Source organism: Schistocerca piceifrons, chromosome X (assembly GCF_021461385.2).
Source record: "Schistocerca piceifrons isolate TAMUIC-IGC-003096 chromosome X, iqSchPice1.1, whole genome shotgun sequence".
NCBI classification, from domain to species: Eukaryota; Metazoa; Arthropoda; class Insecta; order Orthoptera; family Acrididae; genus Schistocerca; species Schistocerca piceifrons.
The window spans coordinates 681,338,795-681,363,936 of NC_060149.1; positions in this window are offsets into that span (position 1 = coordinate 681,338,795).

Here is a 25,142-nt window from a genome sequence, read left to right on the forward strand (position 1 = left end):
TAGATTATGGATGCCTAAATTGATACTTTATCCCAAAAATATTAGTTGAGAAAAGTATGAAACTCCAAGGTCATAAAAATATGTTCCCCTGGATTGGGACCTTTGTCTGTGGATAAAACACAGCCCCATATGTGGCATATTTGGCATACTGCACAATAATGTGACAAGTTGGAGGGATATGAATTAGCTTGGTGCAGTCCCAGGTTGCTAAAAGTTGATTCTACCAATCAGTCTGACAATGGTGTTTGAAGGTTTTCCACATTCATCCAGTGGAATATTGGCCCTAGGCTACACTTTTATCCAACAAAAAAAATGCAGGTTCAAAATCAATTTTCTTCAAATTCAGTTATTTCAGCCTGCACTAAAAATGGGAATAATGAAAATAATGCAATAAGTTCATTAATGTGAACAGATGTGAAGTCTTGTAAGTAAACAAAGTCTTACAGACAATAACAGAGCTGAATAAACTTTTGTAAAAGTTTATTTCCTGTTCCTCCACTCTGATGTATATTGAAGTGACATTTTTCTTGTCATCCAACAGGATTCTCTCTATCATTCTGACTTTTTCCTTATATCAGGTTTTTAATTTTCCAGTTCTGCCTAACATAATGCAAGTCAAAATAAATCATTTTTGTGAATATTTTCTAGCTTTAGTTCATAATGTGTTGGACATCCTACATTTAATGATAAGAGGATGTAATTTCAGATATGGTAGTTGAATCATAAGATGTCATCCACATTAATCTTAATAATATAAGTAGATGTTTTTAGCATATACTATTGAAATGTGCTTAATGTTTAGGTGCAAAATTAATGTGCCTTCAAAATACTAAGCAGATAAACACCCAAATTTCCAGCTTTTGAGGTACAGTAAGTTTTGTGTACTTCTTGTCTAATTTAGTTCATAGGGCTTAATACATTTTCATACCCACTTAATTGGTTACATTAAAACTAGCAAATTTAGAATCTTGCACCCTCTTGGAAAAATTTCTGCAGATGCACATGGTCATATCACTGTCTATCTTTTGCTCTACAACTGATGTTTAATAACAGTTTGTCATTTTTGTTGTGGATGATTCTGGTTTCCACATTGTCAGAACTCAATGGACTCTACTTGCTTCATGTTCTGTTTCACAAATTAATCTGTCATAAAAAGTGAAAGAGTGCATGTTACAAATACAGAGGAGAATTATTAATCTTGTATTTTATCATTGGGCTTTCTGTTGGTTTGCCATAACATGTTCAATGATATGATTCCTCGAGCCATTCCAAAACCTCTACTAGTTGGTCTTCCTGGCATTCTCCAAAATCAAGAACATTTTGCTGCAGGGAGAACTGTGAAAAACATCTTGTTGGATAGCATACTGTGTTTCTCTTGATAGGTCCTGCATGGTTTTTGCTTTTTATCTCACTGAAGACTATTCCTTGCATTCACATTGTATAAGAAATCTCTGAGAAATAAAGTAATGCAATAGTAATTTTGCTGCGCCTGTCCCAACAGCATAGATTTCATTGACACTATGCTCTGTAGAAAAGAAAACTAAAATACTCACATGCATAAGGGTTTTCTCTAAGCTAAAAATAGTCAGATCTGTCACAAAGATGAACAATTAAACTTGGAAACACTAGTACTTGGAGATCAGCATCAATGGGAAACTTCAATAGTTCATATCATTATTTAATTCAGGTCTGAAGAAGTCTTCTGTAAAGTACTAAGACAAAACAAAAATAACGGAGTAACTAATGAGATACAGAAAGCTGTAGCCTTCAAACATCTCAGCATCGTAATAACAAATAAAATGATGCCACATTTTGTAACTAATACCACTCATACAAAAAGACACATAGAAAAGCATTACCAACAGAAAAATTATCTTCAAAGGAGTCAAATTTATAGGAAAGGCAGAAAACAAAATCAGTGAAGTCTGGAATTCACCAAAGAGGAGACCAGTAGAAAAAAAAAAACCACAAGAAACATGCCATTTAAGTATCATGGTACCACAATACATGGTCCCAAGAAATAAGCACACATTACAATTCAATACTTCAGAAACATATGTACCAAGCTAAGTACAACAAACATTTGACAAAACAGCCTGTACACACACACAACTATATGCCAAATACAATGATGCTGTGACCCATCACTACAATAGCACTACGCAGCTTTAAGCACAGTCTAAAAAATGATGAAGAGCCTGTGTGCATACTGAAGGACTGCATAGTCAATATGAAAAACTCTTTAGTGCAAATCATAAATGAATCTTTCATGGCAGGCTGCTCACCAGAGACACTAAAGGATGAATATAGAACCAAATCTAGCCACTGCTTACTTCTCAGTAGGAAAAACAAAGAAAAACTACAACATGATTTCCTACACAGTGGAATTACAGATTACAACAAACTTTTGTGGTGATCAAAGAATGAGGAGAAAATCTCATTAGTTCAGGAATACCCTAAAAATCTCTTAGAAAAGTGTTTCTACAGTTGCTGTCAAAGATTGTCTGACATGGCATATACATTATGGTGACAGTTATGCTAATTATTAACTGTTATGATTGAGAGACATTCTACAATTATTCATTATAATATGCTGTACAAACACATAACATAGTGAAGCATCAAATTATGTCTGTACTTCTATACATTTATATATTGATGTATCTGTATTGTGTACAGTTATGCGTTGACAATATCCATGCAATTCATATTGTTTGCAGAAAGAAAATCATAGTGCTATGAAGATTCTCTTTGCATTCAGTAGAAGCTAAGTGCAAACTAATCACTGCTCAATGTGTCAAAGTACATCCACAATTACTAATAAAACTGTGGGTAACAGTTTTTGGAGAGAGGAAATGTTCCTCATAGGCCATAGCAAGGCCAATAATGATTAAGAACTTGCCTCAGGCATAGAATATCTCAATTAACTGCATCCTGAAGGCTCATAGTAGTTGATCCAGATACCGCACATACAACTAGTGTGTAGCCTAGAAACATGGATCCAGCAACACTGAGAAAGTATAGTGAAAGAAAGAATAAATCAATGAGGAAATGAGAATTCATTAATGAAACCGGCTCCAATTTATTGAATTCATGTCATTTCACTTTTTTCAGCAGAGCTCAAGATAAGAGAAATCACTGAATTACATCCTACACAAAGAACAGACATAAGCTATGTTGAGGAGTCAACCTTGCACTGTCTCAAAAGAGACTTCATCAGGAGTCAACATAGTGCTTACAAAGAACAAGAAAATAATGGCTAAGCTATTGCAGGTCTAATGCAATCATTTTTATCACTGACGAATCATGTGCATATAAGAAGTGCAGTGTAGTCCTATCTTAGAGATACAACAATTTTCAGTAACAGTACACATTTCCATTGTTTTCTTACCCCACTTATGACTGAGATTTGGTCACTAGTGTAGTGTACGTGTAAACTGGTTTATTTAGAACAAGTAAATGTGTGACTTGTAGGAATTTCATTGTGTTGGCAGTTCTCTGGATATTTTGTAGAAATCTGTGTTTCACTGTTCAGGAAACATTTCACTTTGAAAACACCTGATTGTCATACTGGAAATGCTTGCTACATAATGATTTCTTCATTGAAGGAAATGGGAAACGTCACTGGATAACATGTCAAGAGAATAATGGGCAATATTTTATAGTCAAATGTCTATGTCTAATTATATTAGGTGTTATCATGGAGTAAAACACACCCTCAGACAGATTCCCATGATTCTTCATTTAGCAGCTGCCCCTTTACTTCAACAAGAGATTTTGGTAATATGCTCATTTGACACTGCCTGTTAGCTGCTTGCACCACACCAAGACAATTTTGTGTCATGGTCATAGTAATACACCAAACACCCATCCATAGTGACAAGGAGGCTAAGGATGTCATTTGGATGACCATGGCATAGCTGTAATATTTAAGGTGTGGTTTTTGTTTGGCATGCTTTTTGTAATGATGTGAATGGTCATGGAGCCAACAAGTAGCAATATTTTTCATACTAATTTCCATTTTTTCCACTACTGCCTTGATTGTGTGCACTCTACATGATTGTTGCCACCTTTCTCCTGTTCAAATGTACAAAACAAGTCATTGTATGATATTCCACATTATTACAGGTCTACACCATTTTGTTTTGTCTCCTCGAGAAGCATGTTATGATAGGGATTATTGTAGTGTGGTGTTTTCAGTGTGTACTGAGACTGCAGAGATGCACCTCCAAACAAACACTAAACTAATTATGAAACATTATTTTTTGAGGGTTTGATTAAAACTCAATGACTACTTTTCATAGTTAGCATCAACTTGAATTCCATTTCTCTAAAATGTAGACAGGTATATAACTTCTGTGAGATTCGTGATTCACACCGAAGGACCAGAGCTGCAGAATAGCATAGATGGATTCGTGCTGTTGCAGGCAGAAGGCAGCAGGCCTGTGTCCAGCTAGTGTTAGACCCCCCCCCCCCCCCCCAGTTGCCCCCTCCCCTCCCCCCCCGCTGCCACTCCTGCTTTCCCCAGCCCACTAAAAGCCAAACAGCAGCATTACATCACATGAACATGGTTCAGAGAAGCATGCAGCTACAATTTGGTTCGCCCACTAGCAAAGCTCCTGTTCATGGTAAGGCACCACAACTAAACAGAACTCCTTGTTAATTTTTTGTGAGATGGAATACCAAAACACATCAAAATTACTGGATGTGACACTTTAGCTGAGGACGTTTGCAGAGTGCCATAGATGTGATTGAGCTGTTGCAGTGAGGAGCAAGCAGGGCTGTGGCAGACTGGTGTTAGGCAGCCTCTACCCTGATCCTGGTCAGTCCCCACAATGTGTTTGCTGACACTGTCTGTCCCCAATGCACCAAAACCCGTGTATACTATAGTGTCTGTGTGCAACAGCAGCTGTAAATTACATGAAGGTAGCTCAGAAAAACATACAGCTACAATTTGGTTTCCCCACCAGCAAAGCTCCTGTATGGGCTTGAGCACTGCAAGTAAACACAAGCTCCTTGCTAATTTGTGCAAGGTGAAATTCCAAGTTCATTCTTCCATGTATTGTGTAGAGGATGTATCAGAATTACTGGATGTGACACTTCAGTTAAGGATCAGAGCTGCACAGTGCCTTAGTTTTGTTTGTGCTGTTTCAGGGAGGAGAAAGCTGGGTTGTGGCAGGCTGGTGTTAGGCAGCCTCCACCTCTAACCGCACTGGGCCCCTCACAACATTGCTCCTGGGTCTTGTCCCTGTTGGATCAAAAGCTGTGTATACTGCAGTGTCCTTATGCAACAGCTGCAGTGCATCACATGAAGATGGCTCAGAAAACTGTGCAGCTACAATTGGGTCCATCCACTAGCAAAGCTTCTGTACAGGGTAAGGCACCACAATTAAACAGAATGTCCTTCCCAATTTAGTGCAAGATGCAAGACTAAACCACAAGTTTATTCCTGTGAAAATTGTGCAGAGAGTGTATTAAAATTACTGGATGTGACCATTTAGAATTTATCTCAGGTCTATTTACAGTATGAGACATGCACCAAATAGTTTTCAGAGCGTCTTCATGCAGCATACTAGTGTACCCATATAGCAGCAAGTTTTTGGGTCTGGTTATCAGAAAGGGAACCTCCAGAAACATTCTTGCTGCATAGTGTCTCCAATGAACTGCACTTCAGCTATTTAATCTAAAAAATACTCCTGTCTAGGATTATATCGTTTTGGGCAGCCATGAAAATAAAAAAAAGGACCATTTTTTTCTTTTAAATCCTATCTGACACATATGAATGTAAACTTCAGTTGGTGAACCATTTGAAAGTGTTAATACCCTTTAACTGTGGTAGCTTGGGCAACAAACACATAGCAAACATATCCCCTCGACATCAGAAACAAAGAAAACACAACAATATTGCTTTCATGTTGGTTCTTTCCTGCTTTGTTTTCTTACCTTAGGTGGAGGTGCCAGTCTTCCACTCACTCACTTGCTCTTCATTTTAAGAGTCATTTGTATAAAATGATGTCTTGGGGCCCATAATGATTTTTTGATAGAATTTAGGTGTGATTACTGACTGTTCTTCTAAACCGTAGCACATGCTTACACATGGGTGCTTCTCTATCCACATTAAAGCACAAGCAGAAAGAATTTTGTTGCCACACTATTCATCTATGTATCTTCAGTAAGTTGTTGTGGAATTAAATTCAGGATATTTAAGTCAATTCATATTCAGTTTATTAGACATTCTAAAATGGTCAGATGAAGTGACATAACAGATTTTATCCCTTTCTTGGCCGTTTCATAAGTTGAGGTACATCCCAACAACATTTCATCTTTAACAGACATCCAACTACTTGGAGAACAAACAAATCACTCATTAACTGATACATTACTTAACATTGCCTCAATTACACATGTTAAATCAGAACAGAACCTACTCCCAATATTTATTAGCATCAAACAGAACTTGATTTAACTGTACAGCTCAACCGAGAGTTTGTTAAATACCTGAAACATCATTCACAAAATAAGAAAGCAAGGTAGCTGCACTAGCATTTAATAACCAATTGACAGTGAAACAGATTATAAACTCCAGTAGGAGATGGATGGGGAAGACCATTGGCTGTTTGCTTTTGAGAGGAACCATCCCAAATTGCCCTGTAATAATTTAAGGATACAATAGACAACCAAAACCTTGACTTATGAAAACAAGCACTTTGAGATGTCAGTAGCTAATGTTTCCCTCTGAATGGCAGTTTTTTTTTATTGGTTAAAAGACCTGAAGGAGAACTCATCACTAGACTGCAGGAAATGGGTTCTTGTTACCTGTGGACTTTATCTCAGCAGTCGCTACCTCTGTTTCACAATATGGACAGTATTAGAATAATAGTACTCAACATCTATCTTGAAACTATGCATGCATTTTAAGACTACCCCCTCAAATATCTTCTGTTATATGATAGGTAATTTCATGGAAATAATAATCACAAAAGGGCTTTGTACATAATGTTCAATATGTTTTTGTAATGCTATTAACTTCTCAGACAAAGGTGTCAACTTCAATATTTTGTGTGGAGCTGTGGAGTAAGAATGCTGTCAAACTGAAATATACTATTTTGCTTGCAGAGTACTGAATGATTTAGCACTTGCTATTTTATGTTACTTGTAACGGAAAACTGACTTATGGAGTTAGTAGATGATTTGAATAGTTGTGTATTGTCATTGAAGAGATTGATTAAATTGCAGTGAATTCAGTTTTTGTGTAAAACATGTTAAAATGGCTTGTGTTCTATGAATGTCGAATCTATTAGAGGAATATAGTTTAAACACACATTGAGTGGCACTGTATATTTTGTCATTTGTAGTCTGCTCAAACAGAATTATGTAGAAGATGCAGAATATTGAAAGAAACGTTTTGAAACAGTCACAAGCTTGAGTAGTCTGCAAGAGGTCATCACAGAAATGATCATTATCCATCAGAGTCCCACAAGTTTTAAAATTCACAGAAAATGAATTCTGAAATGAACCTAGAAAAGTTTAAAATGTTGCAAAAATACCTAGCATAAAAACCATGACTGCACAATTAGATAAATTCCTGCATACATTGAATGTCATTCTTCCTACACATTAATTGGGAATGAAACAAGAAGGAAGTAAAATGATACTGATACTGCATCCACTAGAAAATGTATGATTATTTGAAGAGTACATAGATAATTTGAGATGTGAAGTTTACTAGGATAGGGAAAGAATCCAGCTGTGAAGGCATTCCAGCAATTGCTTGCCATGATATAGGGACTCCATAGAATATCAAACTCCAGATGCCAAGACAGGAATCTGAATCTCACTCATTCAACTTACAGATCTACGGAGGTTACTAGCCAGTACAGTGACAAGAATGTTGAGAAGAGATACCAGTTTCATTATTGTTTTGTTCAGGTGTGGGGGGACATCATATTGAACAGCATAAGGAGAATAAGAAAGATAATTTTCCTCTTTGGCTGTAACATCAATTATACATCCTCTTACTTACACAACTGTTTTTACCTTAAAATCCATTTCAGTGAAAGCATGATGCCATATATATGAAAAAGGTATCAAATTCATACAACAGCCTACTATGTGTGATGGTTTACAAATTATAAGTCAACAAAGAAATTTTATCGGTTACTGGTAGTAAAGATTACTCATATTGTCCAAAATAACACAAAAAATTGAACTGTTGTAATAAACCTCAATAAATGAGGAACTGGCACACTCCACACCTGAGCAAACTCAATGATGAAAAGGTTGTGCACTATGTCAAATTGCACCAGAGTCAATCTAAGAAGAAAACTTACACAGCAGGTCAGAAATTAGAGTGGCCAGAAAGAAAGCAAATGACAACTATATATAACAAAGTAGTGTGAAGTAGTGCATAAAATTATTAAAACAAAAATAAGGTCCAAACGGAAGCACAAAATTACAATCCAACCAATCATCTTAAATGCACACATTACCAGTTGTGGCCCAAATAAAAATCTCACTGAAGATGTAAATAAAGATGCAGTTTTGCTCCAAGCTCTAGATTGTAAGCCAGTTGATAATTTTTGCTGGTCTTGTGTATCTTACAGAAAAGTATGTGAAACAGTTTCCAAACTTAGAAAATCAAAAGCCAAAGATTTCTGTGAACTCTCAAGTTATGTAATAAGAAATTTTACTGCCAGTAACTATAATCATCAATGAAATTTGTCATGAAGGGATCTCTCCAGGTTGCCAAAAATTATTACTATCCATAACAGGAGTGATCCAGCATCCCCTGATAACTATCATGCCATCTCACTCCTACCAATAATGTCAAAGATAACAGAATATTATGTGCACAAACAGATGAACCAGCATTTTGAGGAAAATAATTTACTTAGCTCTTCACAACATCGTTTCTCTTGAGTGTAAGGAAACAACCTGCACAACTCTTCTGGAGTTGAGGAAAGCTCTTGACACTGTCTCCCACAGTATACTTATCATCAACTGCCAGTACTACAGAGCTGGAGGGAGTGCTCTTCCCCTTATTGGGTCATGCCTAAGCCAGAGAGATAAATTAGTAATTATAATCAAATACGATTTACCCTCATTCTTGCCATGTGAGTCAGTACTGTACACAGATGGTAAAACTCTAATTACACAATTTGATTATATAGAGAAGCCATGACATAACATAAATATAGCAATGGACTGACATGCTACTTGGTTCCAGACGTTTTGCTTGCAAACTAATTATAATAAAACTGAAGGAATTGTTTTCAGTTTTAGTGTCTCCAATGAAGAGTATAAAATAATTTGACTGTTAGGTCTCAACATAGACCAGAAACTCAGCTGGGTGAGTAATACATAAAAATTGTGCTCCAAACCGTCTTGAGTGATTTATCTGTTGTACAAATTCAGACATAATGCAAGCAAAACCCTCTTCGCATATGCATATTTTGATTATTACCCTCTCACTTCACCCAGGGAATTCATCTATGGGGTAACTGCTTTGGCTCCAAATTTGCTTTCAGGTGGCAATAAGAACGCTGTTAGATTTATAGTAACAATTTTTAAGAGAAGCATGTAAAACTCATTTCAAAGATCTTAATATTATGACAGTTCCTAGCCTCTACATGTATAGTTATCTCCTCAGTATTAAAGAGAAGTTAAATAATTTTAACCTTAAGATATCCATACAGAAAGGCAACACAGGGACTGGACAATCAGTTCATTTGGTGTACAACAGGCTAGCTAATATTTGTAGCAGCAACAATTGTCTTGGTCTCAGATATTTCAACAGACTTCCACAACTAACCCATTCTATAGCTTACAGTGCATTTAAAATTAATTTATCAGAGTGGTCTAAGAAATAAAAGAATGTAAGAAATCAATTTTAAGTGGCATTACATTCTGATAAATTACTCCCACACCAAGTTGTCACATTAGAGACTACTAGCAGATACAAATAATCTACATCAAATGGTTTGTTAATGGGTTCCTGCATACATATTTTTGATGTTACATGTGACACAATATTGTTGAAGTAAATGTCATGAAATTTTATGTTCTACTTCACTTAGCTTTATGCTGAGGTGATTAAAGTCATGGTATACCTCCTAATATTGTTTCTGACCTCCTGTTGTCCAGCGTAGTGCAGCAGCTAAACTTGGCATTGACTCAACAACTCATTGGAAGTCCCCTGCAAAAATAATGAGACCTTCTGTTCCTACAGCCAACTATAATTGTGAATATGTCCGCCCCCGGTAGCTGAGTGGACAGTGTGACAGACTGTCAATCCTAAGGGCCCGGGTACGATTCCCGGCTGGGTCGGAGGTTTTCTCCGCTCAGGGACTGGGTGTTGTGTTGTCTTAATCATCATCATTTCATCCTCATCGACGCACAGGTCGCCGAAGTGACGTCAAATCGAAAGACCTGCACCAGGCGAACGGTCTACCCGATGGGAGGCCCTAGCCACATGACATTTCATTTCATTGTGAATATGTTACTACTGCAGTATTTGGTGCTTCCTGATTATATTCTGTAAATGTTTGATTGCATTCATGTTAAGCAGTCTGGGTGGCCAAATCATTCACTCAAATCATCCACAATATATTTCAACTGAACTGTGAGCAACTGTGACCTGGTGACATGGTGCATTGTCACCCACTAAAATTCCATTGCTTTTTGGGAAGATGAAGTTCATGAATAGCTGCAAACGGTCTCCAAGTAACTGAAAATAACAATTTCCTCTCAATGATTGGTTCTGCCCACACCATTGTGGAGCCACCACCAGCTTGCACAGTGCCTCATTGAGTTGTGTCTTTGACTTCATGGGGTCTAGGCCACACTGAAACCCTACCATCAGTTCTTAATAACTGAAACTTGGACTCATCTGACCACGCCACAATTTTCCAGTCATCTAGAGTCCAAGTGATAAGGTCACAAGCCCAGGAGAGGCACTGTAGCTGATGTCACTCAGCAAAGGCACTCACATTGGTCATCTGCTGCCATAGCCCATTAATGACAAATTTCATTGCACTGTTCTAACAGGTACATTTGTCATACATCTCACATTTATTTTTTGGTCTTTTCAGGCATTGTTGCTTATCTGATAAAATTGACAACTCTCTGCTAACTCCACTGCTCTTAATCATTAAGTGAAGGCCGTTTGCCACGGTTTGATCTGCGGTAAGAGGTCGTGCCTGAAATGTGATATTCTCAGCAAACTTTTCAAATTGTGGATCTCGGAATATAGAATTCCCAAGTGATTTGAAAAATGGAGTGTCCCATGCATTTAGCTCCAACTACCATTCCACATTCAAAGTCTGTTAATTCCTCTCATGTGGCCATATTCATGTCAGACACCTTTTCACATAGCCAACTGGGTATAAATGAGTGCTCTTCCAGTGCACTGTTCTCTTATGCTTTATGTGCATTATAGTACTGCCATGTGTATATGTGCATATCGCTATCCCATTACTTCGGTCACCTCAGTTGATATGTAAATATTTACACCAGTGACATGTAAAATATTTGAAGATGAGTGAATAATATAACAGAAATAGTTCTCTTTGTTACAATTTGTCAAATCCTGTCAATAGTTCTGTTGTTGTCATAAATATATTACCATTTGGTTTCTTTATTAGTACACAAGGAGAACCAGAACTCCACTGATAAGCTTTAAGAGATTGTCCAGGGATACTTTCTTAATATTTTAGTATAAGGATGTCATGGTCTCTGGTGGGTTTCTTAATGCAGTCACTCTTGTGTTTGTGAAAATACCTTCAGAATAATGAAGAAGTATGTTATATGCAGTGATCAAAGCGTACACCACACAACACAGATAATGCTACAACCTTAAGATGGAACACATAAGCTATTATCACAGCTTCATTGTGCAGTTCTCACATTGCATTCAGTGAATTCATAAACCTAGTGCATATCATCCAACTCATCATCAGTAAGCATACCTTTAATACTGCTGTGTATTATCATGATTGCATAACTAAAACTGCTGGAAAACAAAATCCTAGGTGGAATTGTGCGGTACTGAAATCAGTCTTGAGGACAATGAGGTAAGGAGAGTATTACTGCTGCTACTGCTGTCAGCACTGTTTTCAGTGCAATAAAGACACTAAACTAATTGGAACAAGAAGGAAAACAAAATCCAGTAACTCTGTAATGAACTGCCAGAAACCACTGATCCCCAGTACCAAAATACTCAGAAGGTATCCCTGAAGAGCGTGAGAAGGTTTATCAACAGAGTCCAGAATAACCCTGTCTGTGCCTTTGATTCCACAACTACTGTTATTATTGAGGTTGGTATCTTCCTGAAACACAATGAAGCAGAGTAAAATTTTCTGTAAGTGTTCCTTAATGTTTCAAATGAATGACTCAGTGGAATAGTACATGAATAAATACTTACCCTAACATTCATACAAGCATACCACAGAAAAATTATGACCAGGTCATTTCATGTCAGCGTATACTTCTAGTATTTCAGATTGCGGAACAGCAGAAACAGCTATCTCAGCAATTGTGCAGAATGTCATCAACAGCCACAGAACAAGTACCAATGCACTGCTTCTATTGGACTTGTGGCATTATCAGTGTAATTATTAGCCAGTACAGTGACAGGAATGTTGAGGAAAGATACCAGTTTGATTATTGTTTGGATCAGGTGTGGGGGTGACATCATATTGAATGTGTGCGAGAGGAATGAGAAAGATATTTTTCCTCTCTGGCTATAACATCAATTATACGTCCTCTTACCTACACAACTGTTTTTACCGTAACATCTATTTCATCAAAAGCTTGATGCTGTGCACATGAAGGTGGTAGCAAATTTACACAATTGGCTACTATTTGTGATGGTTTACAAATTATAAGTCAACAAAGAAATTTTTATGGTTTTTGGTAGGAAAGATTACTCCTTTTGTCCCAAATATCACATAAAACAGAAAATTGAACTGGTGTAATAAACTTAAAGAAATGAAGAATTGACACGCTCCACACCTAAGCAAATCTTGACACTGTCTCCCACAGTAGAGTTATCATCAAGTGCTGGTACTGTAGAGCTGGAGGGAATGCTGTTCAGCTTATTGAGCCATAGAACAGTTAGTAACAATGATAAAATATTAGACTGTGTATCTGCTGTCAAAGGTATGCCAAAGAGGTCACTACTTGGTAATTTCCGCTCATTCTTGCCATATGAGTCTTTATTATGCACAGATGATGAAACTTTAATTACACCATTTTTGTTATATAGAAAGCTGTGGCACAACATAAATGCAGCAATGGACACACATGCTAGTTGGTTCCAGACAAATTGCCTGCAAATTAATTATAAGAAAACTAAAGATACTGTTTTCAGTTTTAGTGTCACCAGTGAAGAGTACAAAATAATCTAACTGTTAGGTCTTTACACCGACCAGAGACTCACCTAGGTGAGTAACACGGAAAAATTGTGCTCCAGACTATCTTGAGTGATTTATCTGATGAACAAATTCAGGAATAACATAAGCAAAGCCCTATTGGTATATGCATATTTTTTATTTTTCCACTCTCACCTTACCTGTGGAATTCTTCGATTGAGTAACTGCTTTGGCTCAGAAATTGTTTTCAGGTGGCAACAAGAAGGCTATCAGATGTATAGTAACAATTTTTAAGAGAAGTATGTAAAACTCATTTCAAAGATCTTAATATTATGACAGTTCCTAGCCTCTATATCTATAGTTATCTCCTCAGTATTAAAGAGAATTTAAATAATTTTGACCTTAAGATTTCCATACAGGAAGAAAACACAGGGACTGGACAGTCAAATGATATTCCCCACAACAGGCTTGCTAATGTTCTTAACGGGCCACAAATATCTTGTCCTCAGATATTTCAACAGAGTCCTAAAAGTAGTCCATTCTTTTGCCTACAGTGCACTTAAAATTATTTTATCTGAGGGGTTTAAGAAAAAGCATACTACTCAAAAAAAGAACAGAAGAAATCAATTTTAAATGACATTAACCTCTGATAAATTACTCCCACATTAAGTTGTAATACTAGAGAATACTAGCAGATTCAAATAATTTACATCAAATGGTTTGTTAACAGATTCGTGCTTACATAATTTTGATGTTACCTGTAACACTGTATTATTGAAGTAGATATCATAACATTTTATGTACTCCTTCTCTTAACTTTACACTGGGGTGACAAAAGTCATACAATACCTCCTAATATTGTTTCAGACCTGCTTTTTCCCAGTGTACTGCAGCAGGTAAATGTCGTGTGGACTCAGCACATCATAGTAACTCCCCTGCAGAAACACTGAGCCATGTTGCCTCTGTAATCAATCATAAATGTGAAAGTGTTGCCAGTACAGGATTTTTGTAGTAACTGAATTAATGATTATATCGTTTAAACGTTTTATTGCATTCATGTTGAGCAGTCAGGGGGGCCAAATCACTTGATTGAATTGTCCACAATGTTTTTCAACGGAACTGCGAACAATTGTGGCCTGGTGACATGGTACATTGTCACCTGCAAACATTTCATTGTTGTTTGGAAAGATGCGGTTCTTTAACGACTACAAATGGTCTCCAAGTAACTGAAAATAACCATTTCATTTCAATGATTCGTTCAGGCCATATTAATATAGAGCATTCAGTGAAACAGTATCTGCAATTAGTTCTTTTGTAGTGTTCCAACATATTTCTCCTGATATTTCAACTATAAATCCTATAGTCATTGTCATGGAGTGTCTTCCATTGTCTTCTGAGTTCACTGTTGTGTTGTTCCTTTAGGTACCAGTATCGTAATACGAGGAAGTCTTCAAAAAATGCAATAACCATAATTAAAAATAGAACTGAATGTGGACGATGGAGGTCAATAAATCTTATGAATCAATTTCTGAGTCAGTCAAATTATGACACGTTCTTGATTCACAAGAGAAATTACAATGACAGCATATAAGAGATATGAGCAGAATCCAAGTACTGGAATTGTCTAATTTGAAACCCTCATAATGATTACTTACATTTCTTGCTAGTTGTTTTTCGCTGCTTCCTTAAGCTGACACTCCCTGAAAGATGTAATGGTGGGCAGTTTTTGAAAGTGGTTATAGTTAAAACAGTGGTTAGCAGAGGTGCAATACTGAGCCATTGCTGATTCATTCAGGTGAAGAAGAAAATATCAGCTGCCTAAGTTCATTTTGCTGTTTTTGTACAGTTTGTGTGGTTTGGCCAATATATAATATTTATCAAAATGACACAGATCCTTGCTTTTCACTGTAGATTCTCTCTGACCTTCCCAGAGAAGTTTCTGATGTCAGAAAGGTCACCCGTATCAAACTTAACACCTTGATCCTTACTATTTTTAAGAAATGGCTTCTCACACAGGGAAAAAAAACACTGTAGAACTGACAACATCCCTATTTGCTTCTTCTTCCTTGACTCTTGATTACTACTGAGGCATGACTTGCACAGTTTTCTTAATGAGATATGGAGAAACTTCATTCTCATGGTAAACAGTCTTTTCGTCTTCTAGCTCATTTGGAGACTGTCAGCTTCAATCGCAATATGCAACCTGTGAATCTTGGGTCGAAATGACCAATTTATTTTGTATGTAGGGGATGGTGCTGGATTCTACAGAGAAACAAAATCTAGCTGAACAGTTGTAGACTGGCACACAAGTCCTCTCAAATGCAAATCTATGGGGAATGGTAGACAGTGCAGGCAAATAAACATGGTACGAGAGACCAGTATCTTAGTGTCATCTGAATGCAAAGCATATGTGGCATTACAAGCCCTTGTAAATATTTGACTAAAGACAATGATACACCAGCTGAGCAAACAATGCTAATTTACCCTTGATGAAGATCTGTAAGATCCCAGAATACCTTAGATAAAAAAAATACCACAATAATCATTGAAATACTAGTGACTCAAAATAATTTCACAGAAATTGCGATACGAGTGAACAGTAAGTGTGGAGGGAAATCCTTATAAGTAAGAATTTTTTGCGAGTTTAAATATTTTATGCACATTTGAATATGATTTTATGGTTAATCATTGCTCTCTTGGCTGTAGCCAGCTGACAAGATTAGATCTGAGTAAGGCTTTACAAATTACCTTAATTAGGGGATAAAGGTTGGTCATGGACATTAGCATCAATGGATGTAACACATCCGTTCTGAGGATGGAAAGAGGTCAATCAAAGAATCATGTGAGCCCAGATCATCACATTAACCATAAAATTAGCTTACTTGTTCTACACTGTGATAATATGGTAGTGACAGAATACCAGTATTCAATTGGGTATAATCATTGTCAGATTTTTTCTGTCTACTTCATGCTTCTAGGTTTCAACAACACCAAACTATTGGAGGAATTATGTTGACTAGCAGAGAAGCACCTTGTCCAGTGCCTGCATCTGGAATCCATATGATACCATATAGCAAGCCTTCAATTGAATACAAGACAAAATGGAAAATAGGAGAGTAATTCATCACTCATTTATCTACAAAACTATAGCTAGTTACTGAGCATTATATGCTTCTTCTATTGGATTAGAGTAATGTTGACACATCATGATTGAAGTCTCTTTTATGATCTTAAATCTAAAATTATCTGTGTTAAGTAATATCAATAGCCTAGAAATCGCCTGTCACAAATATCTGTTGACCCAATGAACAGGTAATATTTAGAAATTTTGCGAATAACACACAGGAAAGAATTTGTATTTAAATAGATTGTCAATGTAATTCATCAACAGACACCACCAGCAGTTGCCTTTGAAAAATGTAATGTGCGCAGCTCAAGTATCTCCTCTAAAGCAGAAATAAACATTTGTCTGCCTCCATAGCTAATTTTGCAGTAAATTTGATATGTGTTGAACTTGTGGCTACTACCTCAGTGGGAGTACTGGAACAGTATGGACCCAGCTTTGTAATGGCAGCTGGGGTTCTGCTTGAGTGAGAAGTAGTAGCTCCAAGGCCTGGGAAGGTTTCAAAGGCTAGGAGAATGGTATGCTGATCCCATGCCCTCTATATGGTATCTCAGTGACACCTTTGGTAGGGGATGACTTGGCAATTAGTTGGTACTCAATGACCTGACACAGCCAGTAGATGTAGCTTTAGCTTTAGAGAGAAATATTTCCAAGGCATATTAAGAACATGTAGAAATTATGAGAAATAGCTGTTCGTAATCATTCTTGAGTTTCTCATCATCAAAGTCTCATATGTAGGTTAGCAATAATATGTGCAGAGAATGTGTGCATTCCTTATGCGCCATGCAAGTCTTCACTAAGTTTCAGTTGCATGACAGCTCCTCAAATGGTGTAACTATCACCCAGTAAGACGTTGTTGTAGTGACATGGATGCTATTGCTGTATAATGATCCAAACTGCTTGCCAGAACGTGGTAAGTTGAAATTACACTGGGAATAAAATTACTTTTCACCTTTTTTCAGAAAAAAAAAGATTTTTAAGCCTGGATTTGTGCCACTGGGAACTAAATAAGGATAGAAACTTCAAACATGCAACTGCTGTGTTCGGATGCAGGCTGAGTTGGCATCCCTTCGCTCCCAGCTTCAGGCAGTGTTGGCTTCGGTCACACAGCATGAGGCTGTTGCCAATGGGCATCACTGTGGGGGTCCGGATGGGGTTTGTCGGGGACGGCCAGCTCGTCCCACGCATCCCCTGATCGGACTACGACTGTGGTTGCCCGGGATACTGCCCGCATTGAGGCTGATCCCTCACCTGTGGTAGAGTGGGAGGTCGTTTCAAGGTGTGGCAGGGGGCGAAAGACATTCTGGAGGGCTGAACGGAAAGCCTCTCCAGTTTGTCTGACGAACCGGTTTCAGGCTCTGTCTCAGGCTGATACTGATCTTCGGCCTGACACGGCTGCTTGTCCTGTTCCAGAGGTTGCCCCTCAGTCTGCAAGATCCGGGCAGTTGCAGAGGGTGGGCTTACTTGTAGTTGGGAGCTCCAACGTCAGGCACGTAATGGGGCCCCTTAGGGAAATGGCAGCAAGAGAGGGGAAGAAAACCAATGTGCACTCCGTGTACATACCGGGGGGAGTCATTCCAGATGTGGAAAGGGTCCTTCCGGGTGCCATGAAGGGTACAGGGTGCACCCATCTGCAGGTGGTCGCTCATGTCGGCACCAATGATGTGTGTTGCTATGGATCGGAGGAAATCCTCTCTGGCTTTCGGCGGCTATCTGATTTGGTGAAGACTGCCAGTCTCGCTAGCGGGATGAAAGCAGAGCTCACCATCTGCAGCATCGTCGACAGGACTGACTGCGGACCTTTGGGACAGAGCCGAGTTGAGGGTCTGAATCAGAGGCTGAGACGGTTCTGCGACCGTGTGGGCTGCAGATTCCTCGACTTGCGCCATAGGGTGGTGGGGTTTCGGGTTCCGCTGGATAGATCAGGAGTCCACTACACGCAACAAGCGGCTACACGGGTAGCAGGGGTTGTGTGGCGTGGGCTGGGCGGTTTTTTAGGTTAGATGGCCTTGGGCAAGTACAGAAAGGGCAACAGCCTCAACGGGTGCGGGGCAAAGTCAGGACATGCGGGGACCAAGCAGCAATCGGTATTGTAATTTTCAACTGTCGAAGCTGCGTTGGTAAAGTACTGGAACTTCAAGCGCTGATAGAAAGCACCGAAGCTGAAATCGTTATAGGTACAGAAAGCTGGCTTAAGCCAGAGATAAATTCTGCCGAAATTTTTACAAAGGTACAGACGGTGTTTAGAAGGATACATTGCATGCAACCGGTGGTGGAGTGTTCGTCGCTGTTAGTAGTAGTTTATCCTGTAGTGAAGTAGAAGTGGATAGTTCATGTGAATTATTATGGGTGGAGGTTACACTCAACAACCGAACTAGGTTAATAATTGGCTCCTTTTACCGACCTCCCGACTCAGCAGCATTAGTGGCAGAACAACTGAGAGAAAATTTGGAATACATTTCACATAAATTTTCTCAGCATGTTATAGTCTTAGGTGGAGATTTCAATTTACCAGATATAGACTGGGACACTCAGATGTTTAGGACGGGTGGTAGGGACAGAGCATCGAGTGACATTATACTGAGTGCACTATCCGAAAATTACCTCGAGCAATTAAATAGAGAACCGACTCGTGGAGATAACATCTTGGACCTACTGATAACAAACAGACCCGAACTTTTCGACTCTGTATGTACAGAACAGGGAATCAGTGATCATAAGGCCGTTGCAGCATCCCTGAATATGGAAGTTAATAGGAATATAAAAAAAGGGAGGAAGGTTTATCTGTTTAGCAAGAGTAATAGAAGGCAGATTTCAGACTACCTAACAGATCAAAACGAAAATTTCTGTTCCGACACTGACAATGTTGAGTGTTTATGGAAAAAGTTCAAGGCAATCGTAAAATGCGTTTTAGACAGGTACATGCCGAGTAAAACTGTGAGAGACGGGAAAAACCCACCGTGGTACAACAACAAAGTTAGGAAACTACTGCGAAAGCAAAGAGAGCTCCACTCCAAGTTTAAACGCAGCCAAAACCTCTCAGACAAACAGAAGCTAAACGATGTCAAAGTTAGCGTAAGGAGGGCTATGTGTGAAGCGTTCATTGAATTCGAAAGTAAAATTCTGTGTACCGACTTGACACAAAATCCTAGGAAGTTCTGGTCTTACGTTAAATCAGTAAGTGGCTCGAAACAGCATATCCAGACACTACGGGATGATGATGGCATTGAAACAGAGGATGACACGCGTAAAGCTGAAATACTAAACACCTTTTTCCAAAGCTGTTTCACAGAGGAAGACCGCACTGCAGTTCCTTCTCTAAATCCTCGCACAAACGAAAAAATGGCTGACGTCGAAATAAGTGTCCAAGGAATAGAAAAGCAACTGGAATCACTCAATAGAGGAAAGTCCACTGGACCTGACGGGATACCAATTCGATTCTACACAGAGTACGCAAAAGAACTTGCCCCCCTTCTAACAGCCGTGTACCGCAAGTCTCTAGAGGAACGGAGGATTCCAAATGATTGGAAAAGAGCACAGATAGTCCCAGTCTTCAAGAAGGGTCGTCGAGCAGATGCGCAAAACTATAGACCTATATCTCTTACGTCGATCTCTTGTAGAATTTTAGAACATGTTTTTTGCTCGCGTATCATGTCATTTCTGGAAACCCAGAATCTACTATGTAGGAATCAACATGGATTCCGGAAACAGCGATCGTGTGAGACCCAACTCGCCTTATTAGTTCATGAGACCCAGAAAATATTAGATACAGGCTCCCAGGTAGATGCTATTTTTCTTGACTTCCGGAAGGCGTTCGATACAGTTCCACACTGTCGCCTGATAAACAAAGTAAGAGCCTACGGAATATCAGACCAGCTGTGTGGCTGGATTGAAGAGTTTTTAGCAAACAGAACACAGCATGTTGTTATCAATGGAGAGACGTCTACAGACGTTAAAGTAACCTCTGGTGTGCCACAGGGGAGTGTTATGGGACCATTGCTTTTCACAACATATATAAATGACTTAGTAGATAGTGTCGGAAGTTCCATGCGGCTTTTCGCGGATGATGCTGTAGTATACAGAGAAGTAGCAGCATTAGAAAATTGTAGCGAAATGCAGGAAGATCTGCAGCGGATAGGCACTTGGTGCAGGGAGTGGCAACTGACCCTTAACATAGACAAATGTAATGTATTGCGAATACATAGAAAGAAGGATCCTTTATTGTATGATTATATGATAGCGGAACAAACACTGGTAGCAGTTACTTCTGTAAAATATCTGGGAGTATGCGTGCGGAACGATTTGAAGTGGAATGATCATATAAAATTAATTGTTGGTAAGGCGGGTACCAGGTTGAGATTCATTGGGAGAGTGCTTAGAAAATGTAGTCCATCAACAAAGGAGGTGGCTTACAAAACACTCGTTCGACCTATACTTGAGTATTGCTCATCAGTGTGGGATCCGTACCAGATCGGTCTGACGGAGGAGATAGAGAAGAGCCAAAGAAGAGCGGCGCGTTTCGTCACAGGGTTATTTGGTAACCGTGATAGCGTTACGGAGATGTTTAATAAACTCAAGTGGCAGACTCTGCAAGAGAGGCGCTCTGCATCACGGTGTAGCTTGCTCGCCAGGTTTCGAGAGGGTGCGTTTCTGGATGAGGTATCGAATATATTGCTTCCCCCTACTTATACCTCCCGAGGAGATCACGAATGTAAAATTAGAGAGATTAGAGCGCGCACGGAGGCTTTCAGACAGTCATTGTTCCCGCGAACCATATGCGACTGGAACAGGAAAGGGAGGTAATGACAGTGGCACGTAAAGTGCCCTCCGCCACACACCGTTGGGTGGCTTGCGGAGTATCAATGTAGATGTAGATGTAGATTAAAACGAGGAAGTCAGTATAATATATACAGGGACTTGGATTTTGAGGTGATTTTAGTGGGCTGATACAGTAGAATGCCTGAGATTGTAGGATTTTATGAGCTCTAGTGAGCTATGTTGGTAGTATGATATCACACATGTGTTGTATCAGCTGCCAATAGAGTAGAACTGGTGGTCTGTGGGTGATAATGTGTGGCAGTTGGTGCAATGAACAGTTGCATTTGGGTAAATGGTTGACACTCAGTGGACGATTGACAGATGTCAGCCATTGAACATTAGTTCTCTTATGGGTGTATAGCTGTTTATAAGTTGGCTTAGGCTACTTAGTCAGGCTTACTGATAATTCAAGTAGGTTATTTTTAAATGTTCTGAACTTCTAAGGATAGTCAGAGTGTCTTCTCCAAAGGAGAAGTATGACAAGAAAAAATCAAAAGTAGCATAGGATGCAGTGTACTGCAACTATGCAGGAGCAGAGTAGAAGAAGCTGTCCTGAAGTAACTGGAACAGAGCAGAGTGAGGGCTCATGAGAATTACTAATGGACAGCAAAGTCAAAATATGAATCAGTACAGGAATCAGACTGAGAAAGCAGAAACAGGGTATGAAGATCTATTACAGTTTCATGATAATAACAGTTAAATATCTGATTATTTCCCATGATAAGTTGAATAAAAGTTGAGCTTGTACATAACCTATTTATTAAAAAAATATTGGCTTGTACCATGCTATACAAACTTGATATCGTCAGGGCTGCAAACAGCATAAGTCTTTCTCCTTGTGCTCAGACTCTCTTCAAGTACACACTGCCTGATGTCATGTACACAAGCTATAGAAGTTGCATTCACTATATAATAACAGTGTAACACACATCTGTGACCACATTTTTAACTACTTAATACATCTAAGTGGAGACTGTGAGTCATGTCATCGCAATAACACCCAAAACTTTGAAACAAATAATATGAACAACAAAATTTTTAAAAAGGCAGTCTCTTTCTAGTGTGCAAATAATGATGGAAAAAAACCAAAGTAAATTTTTTTAGAGCTATTCACAGGAAACAAAATGATGTGTACAGTAACAACAACAACAATAATAATAATAATAACATTAATAATAATAATGAAATGGTGAAGGTGTTCAGCTACTAAACTATCATAACAAAAACATTAGTTAAAAGCTAAAACCTGTTTTAAAATATTTACCCTTTTACTATGAAAGGTGTACATCCCGTGGTTAGTATTAACTGCTTATGAGTAGCTTCATTGTGTGGCCTTCCCTGGGTATGAATTCCAACAAACAAACATTTAATAATCATAATAAATGAAAATGTACCTAAAATCAATTTTAAACAAAAATATAGATCACTTGTAGGGAATAGTAAAAGTATTTACCCTGTTCCTTTGCATTTGTGTATTTGCAACTTTGAGCATTAACTCATTATGTGCCACTTTTCAGCATTCATAATAATTATACAATGAATAGGAATTCCGCCTCAAATAAGTACATTTTGCTCAAAAAGGTTCACCTTGATAAAGAAAAAGCCTTAAGAAGAGTATGAATTCCAATCATAAAGCACTCATCATGGAAATAACATGTGGAAAAGATAGGCTGATACTGTAAAGATGACACATTGAGATGCAGACAGGTACTACAAAAAGACACATACACATTTGCTTTTGACCAAAGCCTTCATCAGAAACGGAAAATCACACACACACATACACATTCATTCACACAAGCAAGCAAAATTCATGCACGTATGACCGCCATCTAGAGTATATCGGTTTCAGCTGCTGAAGGTGGTTGTCATATGTGAATGAGGTGTACTCACTTGGGTGAATGAATGTGTGTGCATGTTTCATTTCCTGATGGAGGCTTTCACTGAAAGCTAACGTACCTTATGTATTCACTTGAGTTACATTCTATCCCTAACTTTGTTTTTAGCATCAGTGTCTCCCTTGGTTAATATACTTTTCATTGACTTGGTACTACTGATATTTTCTGCTTCTTGATTCTTATATTTTCGTTTATTTCATCCAATCGGCCATTCATTTTCTCTAAAACTTGCAACATTAAATTCTGGTGATCCACTTTCATTTCAGAGCTATTCACAGAACATATGCTGTTTTCATTCCCTGAAGATTTACAGTCATTGATGACTTAATTAACGCAATATCCATTTGATTTATTGATTTTGACACTCTTGCTAAACCAAGTTCAAGTTTCAAAAACATACCTCTATACCAGACAGCTCAATTTTTATTGTTTATACTTATCTTGTGGAGTACTGCTGCTTGAAACTAGTGCACCAATTTTGCTGCTGCTGTGTAGTCGATGGTGCCTCTTGTTGTGTTTTCCAGCTGCCTTCCAAGGGCTGTTGCTGCTCAGTGGCACCTCATGGTTGTTACACTGGTGGTTCACCATTGCCAACCCAGCTGCAGCTCCCAATATCCTTGTAGATCTTCAATGTCCTTTAGCATTCAAACATAACCTTGAATTACTCTTCTCCTGTAACTTCATTCAGTGCCTAAGTTATAACTTTCATTTTGCCTGTATTTTTGTCACACAGAAGTTCTTGTACAGTTGTTATGATAATAACAGTTAAATATTTGAATATTTTTTTATGGTCTAAATAAGAATTTGAATAGCACAGAACAGATTATTAAAACAAATTAACTAGTACAGCTCATATACCAGAGTACTTTAATGAATTCTTTATAAATGTAGCAAAGTCTGATGTAGATGGAACAGATTATCACAACAAAGTAAATCCCTTTGGCTCAGGTGAAAACAAAGAAAAATTTACAAAATTCTTAAACGTTTCTGTGGAGGATGTAGAAAATACTATTCTAACATTAAAAAGCAAAAAATCTGCAGGTTGGGATGGAATACCCATCAAAGTTATTAAAGTGGTGCACAACAGAATTGGAAACCCGCCAGCTCAAATAATAAGTCAATATTTTGAAGAGTGCTGTTTCCTGGAGGTAATAAAATACGCTGAAGTCAAACCACTCTTCAAGAAGGGATCAAGAGACATCGTGGGAAATTATCATTCTATGTCGATTCTCGCAGTTCTATCTAAAATATTTGAAAAACTTGCTGTTGAACAAATCCAAAACTTCATAGCAAAATATTCTCTTACTCTAAACAACCAATTTGGTTTTCAGTGGGGGAAAATACCACAGATGCAGTAAACAGTTTCAGTGAGAAAATAAGTACATCATTAGACAAGAGAAATAAGGTGGCAGCAATTTTCTGCGACCTCAAAGACGCATTTGATTCTGTAAACCATGCATAGCTTGTTACAAACTCGAAAAATATGGCATTAGCCCGACTTATCAAACTGAAAACAAAGAGATAGCATCTCTTCAAATGGCTCATTTGATTAATCTGGCTGGAGGAATATAGCTCAGGATCTTCCACAATGTTCGATATTAGGTCCAGTCGCATTAGTACTCAAATATAACCGGTTTCACTCTGGCAAACTACTTTTGCAGATCAATATCAAAGCTTGGAAGAAGCTGCATTTATGTAAAAGAAAACATAGACTATAAGATAACAGACTGTGTACATCACTTAGGAAGCGAAAAACACTTTGAAGCCTCAGCTATTGAAATAACATCAGGAAAAACTGTAATAATGTTTGTTTACAGATCACCCAACAGCAATATAAACATTTTCTTTAAAAAACTTGACCTTGCACTAGGGAAACTTAAAAATATTTCCAAAACTATAGTTCTGTGTGGCGATTTTAATATTGACCTCTTA